The 14,786-nt window shown below is 47.5% G+C and overlaps 1 protein-coding gene across 2 annotated transcripts in view; it reads left to right on the top strand.

Annotated features, from left to right (window-relative positions):
* The window catches only part of glra2 (glycine receptor, alpha 2), a 536,786-nt gene that overhangs the window by 373,594 nt on the left and 148,406 nt on the right, over positions 1-14,786 (top strand). The gene's annotated exons all lie outside the window — the stretch shown is intronic.

Consider the following 14,786-nt stretch of genomic DNA (forward strand, 5'->3'; position numbering starts at 1 on the left):
CGGGTGTCGGGTCTGGTCCGGAGGCAGTGGGGGGCGGGGAGCGAGTGTCGGGTCTGGTCCGGGGGTGGGGGGGGGCGAAGCAGGAGCTGGCCGTGGGAGGAGCCTTATTCACGCAGCCCCAGTGAGGCCATTGGGCCAGAGCTCGGGGCTGCGTGCTTCGGGCCCCTCCCACACAGTTCGGCGCCTGGAGCTACTGCACTTGCGTGCCCACTGTAGCGCGCATGTGCAGAGGTCCCGGCACTGTTTTCAGCGCAGGGACCTGGCTCCGCCCCCCCCACAACTCGTGCTGGCTGCGCCGAGGGCCAGAGGACCTGCAGGGAGCTGGAGAATACGGAGGATTTTTTTAGGCGCACTTTGTGGCGTGAAAAACGGGCGTCCAGGTCGGGACTGCGCCGTTCTAGGCGTGTGTGGAAACTTGGGCCCTAAGGGTGTTCCCTACAAAGCTGCTTATCACGCCTCCTGTTGGCCAATAGATCCCGACCACACTTGCTCACAGGGGTTCTACCCACAGAGCTGCTAATGAAAAGGACGCTCAAAACCAGATTATCCCTTATACACCCTACTATGAAAGAAATTATTGAGAGCAGGCATCAGTCACAATGTGACTACCTTGACAGGAATGCGAGGGCGTGATGTATTACATAAGAACATAAGAACATAAGTATTAGGAACTGGAGTAGGCCATCTAGCCCCTCGAGACTGCTCCGCCATTCAAAAAGATTATGGCTGATCTGGCCGTGGACAGCTCCACTTACCCGCCCGCTCCCCATAACCCTTAATTCCCTTATTGGTTAAAAATCTATCTATCTGTGATTTGAATACATTCAATGAGCTAGCCTCAACTGCTTCTTTGGGCAGAGAATTCCACAGATTCACAACCCTCTGGGAGAAGAAATTCCTTCTCAACTCGGTTTTAAATTGGCTCCCCCGTATTTTGAGGCTGTGCCCCCTAGTTCTAGTCTCCCCGACCAGTGGAAACAACCTCTCTGCCTCTATCTTGTCTATCCCTTTCATTATTTTAAATGTTTCTATAAGATCACCCCTTATCCTTCTGAACTCCAACGAGTAAAGACCCAGTCTACTCAATCTATCATCATAAGGTAACCCCCTCATCTCCGGTTTCAGCTTAGTGAATCGTCTCTGTACCCCCTCCAAAGCTAGTATAAGTAAGGTGACCAAAACTGCACACAGTACTCCAGGTGCGGTCTCACCAATACCATGTACAGTTGCAGCAAGACCTCCCTGCTTTTGTATTCCAATGACCCTGTTTTTGTCCTTAATTACGCTGCAGGGCCCAAATGGCTTGCAGGTACCATGATTGCCAAAGAGGGGAATAGGGTTTTGGTAGTTAAACTTACCAATGGACAAATCTGCCGCAAACACGTGGATCAAACTAAAAGGTGGTTCAACAACCCCATAGAAAAAGCAGAGGAAGAACACGACATAGAGTTTACTCCACTACAGATGACCGAACACCGGAACCAAGTGGAGGAGAGCCCAGTCACTGTGGGCAGTCCGGATAGGCCTGAGGCACCGCAAACAGCAGACACACAGGCCAGCGCCCAACAACCGGAACCCCAAATCAGGCACTCTACAAGGGAGCGTAAACCACCAGAGAGACTTAACCTATGATCCCAATAAGACTTTGGGGAGAGGTGATGTCATGTATTCAACTGTCATTGTAACCCACGTATAAGCTGACTTAAGTTGTACATCTTGAGAACACTGACCACAGGGGCGAACTTGTGGGAGACACTCCTAACCTGGACTTTCAGGTATAAAAGTGGAAGCTGCACCCACCTTCATCATTTGAGGTCTTGGTAATAAAGGTAACTGGTCACAGAGTGACCTTCTCTCAAGTATGGGCCTCGTGTGTATCTATACTGTATAGTTAGGACATATCAACCTGTATGGACCTTTTCCCAACAGCAGGAAAGATCCATGGCCAAACACCTCCCCTCGAACAGTGCATCCTTTGAGAATATAAATAGGGTGAATGTCAAAAGCCAGCAACTTGATTTAATTGCAGTGGAAGCAGCTCCACATTTTTTTTAATTCATGATTTTATTTATTCATTCATGTGATGTGGGCATCGCTGGCAATGCCAACATTTAATGCCCATCGTTAGTTGTCCTTGAGAAAGTGGTGGTAACCTGCCTTCTTAAACTGCTGCTGTCTGTGTGGTAAAGGTTCTCCCAATGTGCTGATAATTAGGGAGTTGCATAATTTTGACTCAGTGACGTTGAATGAACTGCAATATATGTCCATGTCGAGATGATGTGTGACTTGGAGGGAATTTGGAGGTGATGGTGTTTCCATATGCCTGCTGCCCTTGTCCTTCCAGTTGGTACGGTGGTCATGGGTTTGGGAGGTGCAGTCGAAGAAGCCTTGGCGAGTTGCTGCAGTGCATCGTGTAGATGGTATACACTGCAACCACGGTGCGTTGGCAGTGGAGGGAGTGAATGTTTAAGGTGATGAATGGGGTGCCGATCAAGCAGACTGCTTTGTTTTAGATGGTGTCGAGCTTCTTGAGTGTTGTAGGAGCTGCACTCATCCAGGCAAGTGGAGAGTATCCCATCACACTCCTGACTTGTGCCTTGTAGATGGTAGAGTCAGGAGGTGAGTCACTTGCCAGAGAATACCTAGCCTCTGACCTGTTCTTGTTGCCACAGTATTTATGTGGCTGATCCAGTTAAGTTACTGGTCAATGGTGACCCCCAAGATGTTGATTTTTTTGGGAATTCAATATAGACTTTCGCTTGTTGGAGATGGTCATTGCCTGGCATTTGTGTGGCGCAAATATTACTTGTCACTTATCAAGCCTGCATGTTGTCCAGGTCTTGCTGCATGCAGGCACGGACTGCTTCATTATCTGAAGAATGGTGAGCAGAGCTGGTCTCCAGTCGTCTTGGTTAATCTTACCACTGGACCAAGACCAAGCTCTGTGAAGCCCGTGTGGTGGCTGGTGTGCAACGGCCATCACACGTCAAAAAGATCCACGCACAGGCATCTTCCACCCTTCAGGATTTGGTTCAGGACCTGGAATATTAGGTCCTTCATTGAAACACTTTTGCACCCACCCTTTTTTGCCGTGGAAACAAGTCATTCTCAATACGAGGGACCATCTATATTGATGATGATGATAGAAAAATGATGTCAAATTTGTACGAAATTTGGACTAATCTGTCACCTGTTTTGTACAGTAAATTATCTGAACTCCCAACAATCAAATTGGTTCAAATCTACTTCAGCTCTTGGTTTGAGACACAGACAAATTGACAGATTTGCTGAGTTTGAGCCCACAGTACTTTCCCTTCTGCTTACCGTGTTCACTGTCTGTGTATTGGAGGGAGACGTTTCAAGTGAAAACCTTTTCCGTTATATGTGCTGCACTTATTGGCTGCCAGGGGATGGGGTGCCAGCCACAATAATGACACTTCCTGCTGACAGACATAGTACAAAATGGGGTGACTTTGTGAAACGGCAGAAAACAAAATCACACTTCAGATTTATATGCAAATTCAACTGAATCTGACTTGTAGGGGTAATTTTAACCCTCAAAACAGGTGGATTTGGGTCGGGTGGGAAGTTAAAATGTTAATAATTTCAAATACACCTCAAACCTGCCCACATCCGTTTTTAATGGAGGCAGCGTGATGTTTGGGCGACCAATTCACTCTCAGGAGACGTGTTGGTTATTTGAAACCTTTTAAGGAAGCTGTATGCCTCTATTTTAACAATGGCCCCGGTATTGACAGGGGCAGGTTGCATAGGTAGTGGTTTGGGGCGGGGGGGGGGGAAGTTTCGGCCAGGAAACCCGGAAGTCTGGGTTTTCCCATTTAGACTCCACAGCATGTGACTTTTTGCCCTGAGTGACAGGCTTGGCTTCCAGTTGGGCAGGGAACACTGAGGGAGGTAGGGAGCCTGCAGCTGCTACAGGGAGCCTGGGCAAAGTTCTGACCCCCGACTCTGGGAGGTCTTTGTATGGGGGGGGTGGGGGGGTGCAAGGTTGGTGGTCTGATGGGGGGGGGGTGTCAAATCCAAGGGAAGAAGGTAAGCTTGGGGCCTGGGGGGAAGCACTGCTGCTCTTCCTGGCCCACTGGCAGTGCTGTAAAGGCACTTAACTTTTCCCCGAAGCTGCCGGGTTTCCCGAGGCCTGGGAAGCCCGGCAGGCCAGGGTTAAACCTGAAAAGCAGGTTCATTCTGAGTCTCACTGCCTCATTAAAATATTTAAATTGCCAACCCGCTTCCTGGTAGCAGGTTGGCTGCCTGGCCCTGTCCCGCCTCTGTTAAACCCAGAAGTGAGCGGGTTGGGGTCGGGTTTGAGATTTTTCAAATTTTCACGTCTCACCTGACCTCAACCCAGTCCTTTCCGAAGGTTAAAATTCACCCTAATGTTTTTATTTTTAATTTCTGTCACCCGGTTTTCCTGGGGCCTGGAAAATGCGGCAAGTAAAAGGAGGCGAAAAGGGCTTAACAGCACTGCTTATGGGCCAGGAGGAGTAAGAATGTTTCCTCCAGGCCCAACAAGTTTACCCTGTAAACCCCCACTCCCCATGATCTGTCCGACCTAACCCCCACCCCAGCGATCAACGACCCCTCGCCATCACCAACCACTCCAATTATGCTTTACACATCCTCCTGCAATCTCCCCCACCCCCTCCCCCACCACCACCATTAAATCTACTTGCTCTTGGGATGTGTCCTTGGGCCATAGTCTTCCATGTCCAACAGGCAGCCACGCCCATCAATCAGGCTGGCTGTCCGATGGGGGACCTGGGAAAAAATTCAAACATGCACTGGAGTTAAAATTCCATGGCTTCCAGGGAACCCCACACTTCCAGGTTTCCCGACCATAGCTCCTCCCTGCCCCAGTAAATATCAGAGCCCTGTTTTCTATACTAAGTGAGGAGCAAGCTGGTATACTAAGTATCATTACTATACAATCAGTATTGTATTTTATGCCTTTCTGTAGCCAGAAGAATGTTATTAGTGGACAAGTTATAAATGCACCTACCTGTTTCTAACTCTAAAAAATCATAACGTGAGCAGCTTATTTTATTGGCTTGTATCAAAAACCTGTTGAATATTGCATAAGTTAACCATATCATTTCAAATCATGTGCACTTTATAGCTTCTATCGTTTTCCATTACACAAAGCATTTACATTTTCCCTTAAGTGAGCCTGGCTCTTCATGTTTGCTCGCCCATACCTTGTCATATCTATCACAACAATAAAAGAGAACTATATGAATCTACATATCATATATACCTAAATGTTATGAAAGAAATTGCTGTACCTAGACTGCTGACATTCAATCATCATTTTGTTGCCGTGATTCATGCTTTAAATTGCTGGCTAAAGGCAGTGAACAATCATTTTGTGTGGAACTACTTCTGCAGTGACAGCATGCAGTTCTGTTTTACTGATATCATCAAAGGGGAGAGGGGTTATGAACCACCTTTAAAAAAAGCCAAAGAAGAGAATGATAACTTCAAAAAAGCTGAAAGGCCAAAAGCAACTTTAAATATCGGCCTTGTTCAATGTAAAGATGAGGAGTTAGACTGAAAATGCGTTGGGACATGGGCTTGTTATAACACAAACTGCAGGTATACCGGACATTCCATCATTGTTATTACAATTGATAATATTTAATATACACAAAAGCAGAGTTTACAACATTTGTGGATTTAAAACTTCCTGAAAGGAATTGTGAGTGCTGAAGGCATGAGATTTATTTTTTAGGCTGGGTTGGTGGTGTCGGTGGTTGGGGACCTGGAGTCCACGATCGGGGGTTGGGGCCGGGGTGAGGGGTCGGGAATGGCAGCGATGAAGGGGTCGGGAATGCTGATTGGGTCCTTTAATATTGGGTCGAGAGGAGCAGGGCTCCACATTCAAGTGAGTTACTTACCTTCTTGGTTGGCATGCAGTGCCGAAGGCTGGTTTCCCATAGTGCAGCCTGCGTTGGCCCTAGCTGCCTCGGGGGAAAATCAATGTTGGAGTGAGGTCCTGAAGCAGGCATTGGGCCTCTTATTTGCATATGCAGAAGTGCTACCACCTGCTTCAGGCATGGGTAAAGGACACCTCTTGTTTGTCCTTACCCAACATGGTGGTCAGCACAATTCCAGCCGGAAGTTCTCCCCAGTGCCACGGCCAATATTTACCCATCAATCAACATCACTATAACAGATTATCTGGTCATTATCACATTGCTGTTTCTGAGATTTTGCTGTGCAGAAATTGGCTGCTGCGTTTCCTAAATTACAACAGAGATTACACTTCAAAAAGTCCTCAATTGGCTATAAAGCGCTTTGGGACATCCTAACGTCATGAAAGGTGCTATATAAATGCAAGTTCTTTATTTTTCTTTCTTGTAGTACTTCTACCCTGCATTCTGCGAAGTGCTTGTTTTGCATGTCCTGTGGAATACTAACATTTGTAATACTTGCATCTTGCCACCCATGGAGCACTCATACATTTTCCCCGTGTAGTATCATCATCATCATAGGCAGTACCTCGGAATCGAGGAAGACTTGCTTCCACTCCTGAAGTGAGTTCTTTGGTAGCTGAACAGTCCAATACGAGAGCCACAGACTCTGTCACAGGTGGGACAGATAGTCGTTGAGGGAGGGGGTGGGTAGGACTGGTTGCCGCATGCTCTTTCCGCTGCCTGCACTTAATTTCTGCATGCTCTCGGCGATGAGACTAGAGGTGCTAGCGCCCTCTCGGATGCACTTCCTCCACTTAGGGCGGTCTTGGGCCAGGGACTCCCAGGTGGGGATGTCGCACTTTATCAGCGAGGTTTTGAGGGTGTCCTTGTAGCGTTTCTATTGCCTACCTTTGGCTCATTTGCCGTGAAGGAGCTCCAAGTAGAGCACTTGCTTTGGGATTTCTCATTTCTGGCATGCGAACTGTTATGTATGGAGAGAGTCAGACTGAACACTGAGTTCAAAGTAAAGTGTGATAGTTTTTTATTGCAGGTCTCCAGAGTGCCTCTCCAACCTGTAAAGTCTACTTAAATACCTGTGCTCCCAAGGGAATATGGGATCCCTCTGGTGGCTATACAGAGTAAATACACGTACTTTACATATATAACAACACTCCCCCTCCCCCCCCCCCCCCCGCCCCCAAAGTCAATAGTGTAACTATTTACAATATGAGTCGATCTGGGGCCCTTCTTGCCCTGGTTGATCATCTCGATGTGAAAGCTGGTATTGTTGGATCATTTGTTGGGCCCTCGCTGGGCTGCTGTGCAGCTGGCCTTGCTGGGCTGCCTGGTATGTTAGGTCCTGCTGGGCTGCTGTGGATGATGGATTCTGCTTCGTGGTCAACCGTGGTGCTGGTTGCCACTGGTGTGTATATTGGGGGATCAAAAAAGGTAAGGTTCAAGGTGGGTTGCTCAGGATAGTCCGTGAATCTGAGTTTGATTTGGTCCAAGTGTGTCCGGTGAATGAGTCCATTTGAAAGTTTGACCCGAAACACTCTTTGGCCACGACAGTGCCGGGAAGCCACTTGGGACCCTGTCCAAAATTCAATACAAATACAGGATCATTGATTTCTATCTCGTGTGACACATTTGCGCTATCATGGTATACACTTCGTTGAAGCCGCCTGCTCTCGGCCTGTTCATGTAGATCAGGGTGAACCAACAAGAGACTTGTCTTAAGTGCTATTTTCATGAGCAGTTCAGCAGGTGGAATCCCAGTGAATGAGTGGGGTATTGTGCGGTAGCTAAGCAGGACTCGTGATAGGCGAGTCTGCAGTGAGCCTTCAGTTACCCTCTTCAAGCCTTGCTTGATGGTTTGCACTGTTCTCTCTGCCTGACCATTCAACGCTGGTTTAAATGGGGCAGATGTGACATGTTTGATCCCGTTACGGGTCATGAATTCTTTGAATTCAGCACTGGTAAAACATGGCCCGTTGTCGCTCACCAGGACACCGGGTAGACCGCATGTGGCAAACATAGCCCGCAGGCTTTCAGTAATGGCAGCGGACGTGCTAGCCAACATTATCTCACATTCAATCCACTTGGAGTATGCTTCTACAACCACAAGGAACATTTTATCCAAGTATCGCTTTCATCATTATGATGCCTAGGTGGGTACTGTGGAGGTCATTGATGAAGATGTCTCTGCCCTTCTTGGGAACCACTACACGATTGTCCCACAGAAGGCAGTCTGCCTGGATAGACATTTAATCTTTGCGCCGCTGGAACAGCGTTATCTCTTTCTGCATTTCCACTGGGACACTGGACCAGCTCCCGTGAAGCACACAGCTTTTGACTAGGGATAAGAAGGAGTCCTGGCCCATCCAGATTTGATCTGCCGGGCAGTGACGGGTGATTGCTCACTCTCAAATGCTTCCATAACCATGGATAAATCTGCGGGCTGCACCATTTCACCCCGGTGGTGGGCAATGGCAGCCTACTGAGAGCATCGGCGCAGTTTTCTGTGCCTGGCCTGTGGCGGATGGCGTAATTGTATGCGGACAATGTGAGTGCCCATCTCTGGATGCGGGCCGAAAGGTATTTATCCCTTTACACTCGGAAAACAGGGATATGAGTGGCTTATGGTCAGTTTCCAATTCGAATTTTAGCCGAAACAGGTATTGATGCATTTTCTTTACCCCATAGACACACGCTAACACTTCTTTCTCAAACATGCTGTAGGCTCTCTCAGTCTTAGACAGACTCCTGGATGCATAAGCAACTGGTTGCAGTTTCCCGAAATCATTAGCTTGTTGCAATACATACCCGACGCCATATGACGATGCATCACGTGCTAGTACCAAACACTTCCATGGATCATACAACACAAGCAATTTGTTTGAGCATAATAATTTTCTCGCTTTTGCAAAGGCATTTTCTTGGCTTTTGCCCCATGCCCATTCATCCTCTTTTCGTAGTGGTTCTAACAGTGTGCTGAGACCCGGTAAGAATTTACCAAAGTAGTTCAGGAGTCCCAGAAACGACCGCAGCTCCGTCACGTCTGTGGCCTCGGTGTGTTCTCGATTGCCTCCATCTTCGCGTTAGTGGGCCTGATGCCATCCGCCGTATTCCACCTTCCCAAGAACTCCACTTCAGGTGCCAGGAAAACGCACTTTGAGCGTTTAAAACTGAGCCCCACGTGGTTGAGTTGACTAAGAACTTCCTCCAGGTTCTGCAGCTGCTCGCCTGTGTTCCGGTCTGTGACTAAGATGTCGCCCTGGAAGACCGCGGTGTGCGGGACCGACTTCAGTAAACTTTCCATGTTTCTCTGTAATATCGCCGCTGCTGAACGAATTCGAAATGGGCATCTGTTATAAACAAAAAGACCTTTGTGCGTGTTGATGCAGGTGAGGGCCTTCCATGATTCCTCCAGTTCCTGCGTCATGTAGGCTGAAGTCAGATCCAGCTTTGTGAATGTCTTTGCTCCCACTGGCATTGCAAAGAGGTCGTTGGCCTTTGGTGGTGGGTATTGGTCCTGCAGGGAGAAACAATTGATAGTTACTTTGTAATCGCCAAAGATTCTGACGTTGCCATCTCCCTTGAGGACAGGAATGATCGGGCTGGCCCACTCGTTGAACTCGGTCGGTGAAATGGTGCCCTCTCATTGCAGTCGGTCTAGCTCATTCTCTACCCTTTCTCTCATGTACGGTACTGCTCTCGCCTTGTGATGGATGGTTCGTGCCCCCGGAATTAGGTGGATCTTCACTTTTGCTCCTTGGAATTTCCCGGTGCCTGGTTCGAACAGCGAAGGGAACTTTTTTAAGACCTAGGCACACGAAGTGTCGTCAGCGGGCGATAGCGCTCGGACGTCGTCCCAGTTTCAGCGTATCTTTCCCAACCAGCTCCTGCCGAGCAGCGTGGGACCTTCGCCCGGTACCACCCAGAGTGGTAGCTTGTGCACCGTTCCATCGTAGGAGACCTTTACGGTAACACTGCCGATTACGGAATCAGTTCTTTCGTGTAAGGTCTTAGTTTTGTACGAATTGGAGTTAAGACTGGCCTTGAGGCCTTGCTGCACCACAATCTTTTGATAGTCTTTTTGCCCATCATGGACTGGCTCGCGCCCATGTCCAGTTCCATTGGCACCCGGAGTCCATTTAGTTCAACATTCAGCATTATCGGGGGACAATTCGTGGTGAATGTGTGCACCCCATGTACCTCTGCCTCCTCTATCTGAGGCTCTGGTTCGTCGCAATCCTCCGTGGATCTGTCCTCCTCTGCAACATGATGGTTTGCAGGTTTAACAGGATTAGCAGCTCGTCTGCAGATATGCTGGAGGTGTCCCATTGTTCCACAGCCCTTGCAAACATACCCTTTGAATCGGCAAGAATGGAAACGATGATCACCCCCGCAGCGCCAACAAGGTGTTAATGGCTTTGCATTCATCATCTTGATGGTGGACTCTGAGACATCTGCAGATGTGCAGCTGCAGGCATGTGGGGCCTGCCCTGTACGTTGCAATTCGTAAACAACATCACTTTGTTCACAGTATTTGTAGCAGCACTTGTGTGCTGAGAAATTTGCTTCGTATTGTCACTGGTGGCAATGAACACCTGGGCTATCGCTATGGCCTTACTCAAGGTTGGTGTCTCTACAGTCAAAAGTTTGCAAAGTATGGTTTCGTGGCCAATGCCAAGTATGAAAATGTCTCTGAGCATGTGCTCCAAATGTCCTTCAAATTCGCAATGTCCTGCAAGGTGTCTTAGCTCGGTGACATAACTCGCCACTTCCTGGCCTTCTGACCTTTTGTAGGTGTAGAACCGGTACCTCACCATCAGAACGCTTTCCTTCGGGTTCAAATGCTGTCGGACCAGTGTGCACAAATCATCATACGATTTCTCCGTGGATTTCGCTGGAGTGAGCAGATTCTTCATGAGGCCATACGTTGGTGCCCCACAGACAGTGAGGAGGATCGCCCTTCATTTGGCAGTGTTCTCTTCCCCATCTAGCTCATTGGCCATGAAGTATTGGTCGAGTCGCTCCACAAAAGTTTCCCAATCATCTCCCTCCGAGAATTTCTCCAGGATGCCCACTGTTCTCTGCATCTTCGGGTTCGCTTATCTGTATCTTGTCGCTAGTTGTTATGTATGGAGAAAGAGTCAGACTGAACACTGTGAGCTCAAAGTAAAGTGTGACCTTTGTCTTTTATTTCAGGTCTCCAGAATGTCTTTCCAACCTGTAAGGCCTCCTTAAATACCTGTGCTCCCAAGAGATTATGGAATCCCTTGGGACTCCAAGGGATGAGCCCTCTGATGGCTGTACATAGTAAATACAAGTTTACATATATAGCACGAACTATGTGGCCTGCCCAGCGGAGCTGATCAAGTGTGGTCAGTGCTTCAATGCTAGGGATGTAAGCCTGAATGAGGATGCTAATGTTGGTGCGTCTGTCCTCCCAGAGGATTAGTAGGATCTTGTGGGGACATCGTTGGTGATATTTCTCCAGCAACTTGAGGTGTCTACTGTACATGGTCCATGTCTCTGAGCCATACAGGAGGGCAGGTATTACTACGGCCCTGTAGACCATGAGCTTGGTGGCAGTTTTGAGGGCCTGGTCTTCAAACACTCTTTTCCTCAGGCGGCCGAAGGCTGCACTGTCGCACTGGAGGGGGTGTTGGTTCTCGTCGTCGATGCCTGCTCTTGTTGATAGGAGGCTCCCAAGATATGGGAAGTGGTCGACGGAGTCCACAAAGTCCTCACCACACAGCACTGCCCCCCAGTCATCAAGATCCACAGCACGGCCCATGTAGTAATTGCACTGGTAGGAGCATAGGAAAGTACTGGAATGGAAAAGACTCTGTGGTGCATATGATTAATACCTTTCCATCGCCAACACCTCAAATGCCTATCTAATTCTCCCTTAAATTCTTCCTCACTCTCTACCTCCACTGCCTCCCTGAGTGGTCCATCCCACATATTTACCTCCTCTGCGTAAAACAGTTAAATCTAAACTATCTGTGCACCTTCCAGATTCTAAGCTTGAGCCATGTCTCCTGGTTCTAGAGTGTGTCACAATCCTGAACATATTATTGTTGTTTAATTGATTTATTTCCTTAAAGATCTTTAATACCAGTGATAAGAACTCCCACAAGTTTTCTTTTCTCCAGAGTTAATAACCCCAGCTCTTCAACTTCTGCTCATAGCTCAGACACTGTAAGCTAGGTATAAGTACCTGTACTTTGTGTCTTGCAGAATACTTCCACTTACAAGTATGTATACTTTAGGGGCTGCTCCTCAAATTCTGATTGCACTTCAGTCCCACGCTCCTGATCTTTGGGCATCTTGTGCGGAGTGGAGCAGGCAGGTCGGAAGGCCTCCTCGTAGGACTGCTCCTGGGCATAGCCAAGGTGGCCATTAACCGGTCCATGCAGTGGGTGGTCAAGGGGGTCGTTCAGCCCGACTGCCAGCCTCTCTTCCAAGGTTACATTTGAGCCAGGGTGTCCCTGGAGATGGAGCACACGGTGTCCACCAATACACTCGCAGCCTTCCGCGAGAGGTGGATGCCGGAAGGACTGAAGTGTATCATCACCCCCGGCAACCAAATTTTAATTTGATTTGATTAACATCCAAAGTTTAATTTGTGAATCGGTTTTAGTGGCCCTTTTAAGGGGGTGCACTTGATTTATAGTTTTATTTAAAATAGTTTATGCTCTGTGGAGTATTTTTACTTGCATTGCTTATCCATTTATCGGGTAATATTCTTGTACATGCAATACTGTACTTTGCTTCCTATGTAGCATTTGTACTTGTAGTTCTTGTGTCTTGTGCCGTGTTGATTACTTGTACCTTGTGCCTCATAGAGTGCCTGCACTGGCAATACTTGAACCTTGTGTCTTTTGAAATAGTTGTGCTTATAATACTTCATAAATTACATAGAGTACATAGAATATACAGCACAGAAACACGCCATTCGGCCCAACCAGTCTATTCTGGCATTTATGCTCCACGCGAGCCTCCTTCCATCCTTCCTCATCTAACTCTATCAGCATAATCCTCTACTCCTTTCTCCCTCATATGCTTGTCTAGCCTCCCCTTAAATGCATCTACACTTTTCACTTCAACCACTTCCTGTGATAGCGAGTTCCACATTCTCACCACTCTTTGGGTAAATCATTTTCTTCTGAATTCCTTATTGGATTTTTTGGTGAATATCTTATATTGATGGCCTCTAGTTTTGCGTTTCCTCTATCAAAACCTTTAATAATTTTAAAGACCTCTTTTAGGTTACATCTCAGCCTTCTCTTCTTTTGAAGAGAAAAGAGACCCAACCTATCCTGATAGGTATAACCTCGCAGTTCTGGTATCATCGTTGTAAATCTTTTTTGCACCCTCTCCAGTGCCTCTATATCCTTTATATATTATGGTGACTAAAACTGTACACAGTATTTGTTGAGTAGTTGTACCTGGAGCACTTGTGCATTTGTCCTGTAGAACACTTGTATTTGAATGCCATTCAGAGTAAGCATTCATTGGCTTTTTTCTCTCACGGCAGGACTGTACTGGCTAACCTTCTATTTCTGGTTAACCGGGTTCAGCACAAAATAGTTCACAGGTTTTTGAGGGCACACTCTGTGGCATGGCTAACTGCAGCAGGTACGAGACATTCTCAGCAGTACTTTGGGCCCTATTTTTGCCAACATTCTGCGCCATTTTTTTTTAAGTCCGCTGTTTTTTTTGGAGCAAACTAAAATCTGCAAGTTTCACCAAGGTTTCTGCGCCATCATAAACTACTTACGGACATTTTTTTTAGTTCCTGATTTTTTGACGGCACTGAGGGTGCCGACTGCAGGCAGCGCCATTTCTGGCCATTTAAGCGAGTTTGGCCAACTAGGATCTTTTCAAAAATGGAGCAGTGCACCACTCTGTAAAACGTTACGGTGACTTAAGAAAATTGGCGCAGAAGATCGAATTCCACGGCCCGGGTTAGCAGTGGCTGGGGGTGGGGGTGGGGGGGGGGCATTCGGACTGAGATAGGAGCGGCACGGGGGGGCGGGGAGCCTTTCGGCCCGGGATAGGAGCAGCACCGGGCTCTACAATTGCATATGTCTTGCTGCATCTTCACACACTTTTCAGTGTGTCCCTTGTTACCCTGGCAACCTCAGTTTTTTGGCGCAGACCTTAAGCTCCACTAACAGAGCTTAAGAACAATCTGCGCCGCTCCAAAATGAAAGTTTATTCCTCCAAAACATATTATTTGGCACAGTTGGCACCTCTACAACTGTGCCAAAAATTGGCAATGTGGAAAATTGGCCCCTATGTTTACCGTAACTGCTTTCTTGAGATCGGCCTCCTTCCTCTTTGTGTCTCTTGGTTCCCAAGCCTATTGCAGCTGCTGGGGAAGCTTCCCACCTGTTCCATAAAGTAGTTCTTTCCTCTCCTAGACTTCCTGGACAACTGATTCTGGCCATCAGATCTGTTCTGTGTTGATGTGAATGCCAGCATTGTACAGCGTTATTGCTCAGTATTCTACTGCAGGGACTTCAATGGTTCTTTAGTGCAATTAACAGCTCCCAAGTCTTGTAATTAGTGCTGCTCCATTGTTCAGCCCATTGTGTGGCTATTGCTTAGTCGTTGAATATATTCAAGTCTGAGATCGATAGATTTTTGGACTACAGAGGAATCAAGGGATATGGGAATCGGGCTGGAAAGTGGAGTTTAGGTGGGAGATCAGCCATGATCTGATTGAATGGCAGAGCTGATTCAAGGGGCCATATGGGCTACACCTGGTCCTAATTCTTATGTTCTTATTGTGCGCAATTTACTCCTGCTGCAACAAACAGCCATATCAAAGATTAACAA

The sequence above is a fragment of the Pristiophorus japonicus genome, chromosome 11 (assembly GCF_044704955.1).
Source record: "Pristiophorus japonicus isolate sPriJap1 chromosome 11, sPriJap1.hap1, whole genome shotgun sequence".
Classification (NCBI taxonomy): Eukaryota; Metazoa; Chordata; class Chondrichthyes; family Pristiophoridae; genus Pristiophorus; species Pristiophorus japonicus.